This window comes from Theropithecus gelada, chromosome 2, assembly GCF_003255815.1.
Source record: "Theropithecus gelada isolate Dixy chromosome 2, Tgel_1.0, whole genome shotgun sequence".
In the NCBI taxonomy this organism is placed as follows: Eukaryota; Metazoa; Chordata; class Mammalia; order Primates; family Cercopithecidae; genus Theropithecus; species Theropithecus gelada.
The window spans coordinates 165,114,864-165,120,928 of record NC_037669.1 but is presented as its reverse complement, the minus strand read 5'-3'; the positions used below and the strand labels follow the sequence as shown (position 1 = coordinate 165,120,928).

General features: G+C 39.1%; 1 pseudogene; it reads right to left on the bottom strand.

Annotated features, from left to right (window-relative positions):
• Positions 1-4,295: 4,295 nt before the first annotated feature.
• LOC112619276 lies at positions 4,296-5,520 on the bottom strand (annotated as a pseudogene).
• Positions 5,521-6,065: the final 545 nt, after the last annotated feature.

The following is a 6,065-nucleotide window of genomic DNA, read 5'->3' as shown; positions in this document are numbered from 1 at the left end:
TGGATAAGGCAATGGATGTCTTCAAAGACATCTATAAGGGCAAAAGACGTTGAAGACCAGATTTGCCTACTGCCACCTCTGCCCATGCAGAGTCAACCATATGCAAGATCTTAACATTAAATCATTTATAAAGACAGATGGTATATCTGTTAAGCTCTATAAAATACTGACAGGTATAGGTAATCAAAATCTATTATCCAGATGAATAATAATGTTCAAGTGACTGTTTCTAAGGCAAAAACTTTTCTTTCATATTGATGATCACAAATTTCTGTGAGTGACCTCTTTCTAAAATGAAGCAGATCAAAATTTTACAACTGACAAATACGTTCAATAGCCAACACAAACCTTAGAGTAATAAAATCTGAAACTGTTGCACTTCACCCTCTTAAAAACAAAGACATGACTGAAATATTTGCAAGCCAACAGGCACCAATGGCATAGCTTCAAACAAGGCTCAGTAATAGTGCCATTTTCCTTACTCCCAGAGCAATGAGTGGGTGACTTAAGACCAGAGCAGAGTAAACCTCTGAGCTATTATGCTGGGAGTAAATTAAAAAGTATTTATAATATCACTCATTTGCTACCTCCACACTTGCATAACATTTACATCATATTGCAGTATGCTGCTTTGAAATGCCTTGTATATTTCCAGGATCTATGCTTACTGCCATCAACCAAAGCTGTTTGAGGACAGGGACTGTGTCAAATTCAATGGAAACCTCTTAATTTCGTTAGACTTTTCTCCTCTATTGATATTGTTTCCATTTATTCTTCTTATAGCTCTCTTTGCACTTTGCTCCTTGACTTGAAACATTCAGTAAATAATTACTGACCACCCACTATGTGGGATGTAAGGTCCTAGGCCCTGAGAAAAATTATGTAAAGAAGAAAGACAAAGTTTTGGCTCGCATTGAGTCTACAATCCAGTGCAGAAATTTAATTTTTAAAAAAGAATATATGAATTAAACAAGTTCAGATTGTGACTGGTGCTAGGAAGAGAGTAAAATAAAATGCTATACTATAGCAGGATAATATGTAAAGCCTATTTTAATTTAGGGATATCAGGAAAGGCTACTCTGAAGAGATGTCTTGTGAGCTGAGACTTGAAGGATTATAATGAATCATATAATGATCATCTTGTAATGATCTGAAAACAAAAGGGAACTGCAAATGCAAAGGCTCAGACATAGGATCAGTCACGCTTTTTGTCAAGGAGACCAGTGTTTCTTAGTCTGAATGATCTAGAGAGGGAGTAATAGAAGGTCCTAGGAAAGCAGAGAGGGATCAGCTTTCATTGGACTTTGTAGTACATATTGCCACTCTCCCTGTGATTCTTCTCTTCTCTTTCTGACCATTCCATCTTAATCTCCTTCATGAACTCTTCCTGCTCTGCCTGGCTCTCAAATACTGTTGTTTTCCAGATTTCAACCTTGCCTCTATTTTTCCCCTTCTGGTTTTTCCCAGATTATCAGCACTATCAACCATTTGCTGGAAACTCCAAAATCATTATATCCAGTTGTACAGTGTACTAATTATGACTTTAAAGCCCCAATGATGGCCGAAGAACTACACAAATGTCAACATAGAAGAGTTGTCCGAAGCCAGGCATGGTGGTCCACACCTGTAATCCCAGAACTTTCAGAGGCTGAAGCAGAAGGATATCATGAGGCCAGGAGTTCAAGGCCTTGGCCTTCCAAATTTCTGGGATTACAGGTGTGAGCCACCATGCCCAGCCCAGAGCAATACTTTTAAATGGCAGTCATATCATGTTTCTTATCCAATGTTTTCTCATTTCTCTTAAGTATCATCCAAATTCTTTACAATGGTTCACCATCTACCACCACGAACATCATATTTCATCTCTCCTCTGTCCCTTTTGCTCACTCTTCTCCAGCCACACGGGCCTCCCTACTTCTCCTTGAGCATGCCATGCAAGCCCTCAATCATGGCTTTGTCACAGGCTGTTTTCTCTGCCTTAAAAGCTCTTCCCCTCCGTACGCACATGGCTCACTCTTCAACTTCCTTCAGATTCCTTCTGTGACAATCTTACATAAAATAGAACACCCACCTCCCCCATCACTTTCTATGGCCAATACTCTGCTTTATTTTCTCTTTGCTACCTTTATTTCTCTATTTTCAGCACAATTCTAAATTAAGCGGGTATTTTTAAAATTTATCTGCCTCCTCCATTAGCATATAAAATTTATGATGACAGGGATTATTTTCTTAGTCATCTTCAGTCTTCTGCTCCCACAACAGTACTTAGCACACGATAGTGGTTCACTAAATATTCCTTGAATGAATTAGCAAATCTCCATGCCCCTATATAGGCTATTTTTTTGTGTGTCTGACATATTACACCTTTTCTCTTGGTATAATTCACTCTTCTCAGCATGGATACATCTCCTTCATAAGGACTTTCCAGAAAACTTCAGTTTGGGCTAATTGTTCCTCCTCTCTATTCTCATAGCACTGAATATGTCATCACCCAGCAATTATCTGTCTATTAAAATTACATAAATCTATGCCTGCCACTTGCACTAGATTTTAACATCTATGATAAAAGTAAGCATGTCTTCATTCAACAATTCAATAAGTATGTAGCAAGCATACAGTGCTAGGCACTGGGAATACAACATAGAACAGACAGGCAAGGTTCCTATACTCAGATGCATTCAGTCAAATGTCTTACTCTTGGATGGACTCTCAACACTTAATACTGCTTGGCATATTGGGAAGATTAATGAGTGTCTCTATTTGGACCTATTACATTATATCTTATAGTTGAAAAATGGTCTCTCTTCATATCACCTCTCACTTTCATCAGAATAAAGCATATGGAATTTGGAGATATTAACTTAGGTTTTCCTGTGTAGATTCTGCAACTTTGCTCCTGATCACAAAAGTCAAAAGTATTCACGCATTTTTTTTCCCATGGGAGGACTAAAAGAGTCCAAAGAGAATAAATAAGCAAACTGAGCTTCTAGTTTATTTTAAAATCAACTCTATTTATATATAATTAACATACACCCAATGTACGCATTTGAAGTGTACATTTTGATGAGTTTTGGCTAATTTATTAACCCATGCAACCATCGTTAAATGAAGATATAGAACATTTTCATCACCCCAGAAAGTTTCCCTACCTTTTTCCCAGCCAACCCCATCAACACCTTCAGCCCCAGACAGTCAACGGCTTGCTTTCCGTCCGTTTAAATTAGACTTGTTTTTCCTAGTTTTATATAAATGGAATCATTTGGTATGTACTTTTTTTGATCTGACTACTTTTGCACAGTCTAATGTTTTGAGATTCCATCTATACTATTGCTTGCATCAGCATTTCATTCTTTTTTATTGCTGAGTAGTATTACATTACACAGCTATAGCACGGTTTGTTTATCCATTTATCAGTTGATATTTAGGTTATTTCAATTTGGGGGTAATTATGAATAAAGTTTCCTGAACAGTTCTAAACAAGTCTTTGTCAGATAACTTTTGTTTTATTTTAAAACTTTTACTGCAATATAACAATGAAGTAAACAGTAATTAGACACCTACTGATTTTTTCCCAAAACAAACAAAAAAATGTAAACAGGAAAATAACTCTGCCTATACTTGTACAGCTTCTCACATCATGTTAGAAGGGTCTCACATTCAATGATGAAGAAATTTTAAAATAGCAGTAATTATTTTCATTTTCAGAAAAGGTTCCCTTTCTCCCCTCTCACCCCAAGTATTTAACATGAAAGAATGGGCTTCCTTACACATTAATTTTATACTTATTTTTGAAGCAGCAACAATTAACTATCAATAACTTGGCATTTCTATTTACAGTCGCTACAAAATTATTTTAAATTTCACAAAGTCATTATCCAGTGTTGCCATGAAACAGAGACTGTAAATTCTAGGTAGCTAAGATTCTTTCTGAAATGTTAAGTCAAAGAAATATAAAGCAGGGCATTACACTAAGTTTCTGGATCTAGTACACTAAAAAGAGTGAAACCTAGGAAAAGTTACCTACTGTTTTACAGAAGAAATAAAGACCTGCAAAAGCTGATTTTTGGTTGTATAATATTTTACATACTGTGTGGAGTTGCGGCATCTGCTAATTGAAGCAGATATGCACTGTATTTATCCCTGTCCAATATCCTAGATCCCTCCCTCCCCACTCCCAACAGTCTACTACCTTATACCAAGTATTGCAGATATGAGCCCAAGTCATCCCAGACAATCCAGTGAACAAGTTGGGTGTAATGCACTGGTGCGAAGTGTGAGATATAAAAAACTCCCTTTCAATCTTCATCAAAGTTCTGCGGTAGAAGAAAATCGGAAGCCAAATTCTTACTCTTCTCACAAGCAAAATATGCTTGTATCACAAGTCCTTCAGGAATTCCTACCTTTCTATAGCTTCTTTTTCCTGAGGCGTTACTTGAATGTAGTTCATAGGACCATTTCCAGGTTCTGCAATTCCTCCACTGCCACCTCCTCCTCCTCCTCCTCGACCAACAGCTTCTCAAACTGGTTCATTCAACATCTGAATAAAATGCTCCTTGTGTTGGCTAATTTGCTGAAGTAATTGAGGATTCTCTCCACCTATCTATTGTAGTAACGCTGGAAGCAGGGAAGTATTCTGTTGAATAATTTGTCTCATCTGTTGAAACTGAGGCTGATTCCATAAAAATTCAAGGGGATGTTCCAGAACTTGTTGTCGTTGCTGTCGTAGTTGCTGCAACTGCAGCCAGTGTTGAAGACTGAGGAACCCCAGTACTAGCTGCTTGGTGGGGGTCAACCACAACCTGACTTTATCTCCAGGGATTCCCATTACAAGATACTCCACTGCCCTGTCAGGGTTCTTGAAACTGGCTCTCGGGGCTGCAATTACTTGCTCTCATTCATAGCCCATTGGCATGATCTCAGTTACCATATTCTCATAAGGCTGACCTGTCACAAGTGCACTCGTTGCATCTTCGAAAAGGTTTGACCAAGAAGAATCTCACAATGTACAATCAGTTGATGTCGGCCTAGTAGCCACTGGTGTCTCTGCTGGCATTTCTGCAGGTTTCTTTTGTTTAGTTGCACTAGCAGATGCAGGTTCAGAAGACACTGTCACTGATACTGGAGTGATAAATGCGGGTGTGAAAGTGGGAGCCAAAGCAGGGACAGGGGTTGGAGCCTGAGCCACAGTTGTTGCTGTGGAGGAAGTTAACTGCTGTAGTGCTGGCAGGAGCTGACTGCTGAGTTGTAGCTGGTGCTGGTGTTGACACTGCTTTGGGTTTGGTCACCATAACCATAACCACCACAAAGATTTTCTCATCAATTTTATATTCTTTGAGAGCAGTATCATCACTGAGGATTTCGCCTGCATAAATTAATTTTTGACCTGCTACCGGAGAGGCATCTTTCGCCTTTTCAGATTCTATCTTCTCTTTCAGTGCTTTCACTGTCTCCTCCAGGTCAATGTCTATCTTGAAGCTCTGCGGCTGGAGGGTCTTCAGGGTGACCTGCATGGTGCCACTGCACAGCTCGGCTGCGGGGCCTGCGCCGGGTGCTGGCTGCTGGTGGGGTGGGGGGGCGGGTCTGTGGCCCCGTTAGATAACTTTTCATTTCTCTTGGAATAATCCTTAGATATGCAAATGATGAGTTGTATAATAAATGTATAGTTATTTTAATAAGAAACTGCCAAAATGTTTCCAATGGGGCTGAGTCATTTTGCATTCCCACCAGGAAAGTGTGAGAATTCTAGTTATTTCACATCTTTACTGACACTTGGTATTATCATTCTTTGTTATTTATGCCAATCTATTTCTTATAGACGTCATGGCAGGCTAGTGTCTGCATAACTAGAGCAGAATTCAGGGACACTTAGGCCTTACAGAATAACAAGAACTGATCTGCAAATGCCTTTGCATAGCAGCTTGATGAGGCCCATATAGTCGAGCCTGGGGCAAAGAAAATAGCCAAGGCTTTCTGTACCCAAGAGCTGAAAGGGCAAAACAAAACCAAAAGGACTGTAGGATTTAGAAGATAAGGATGCACAGGATAAGGATGCAGCCAGAGATCAC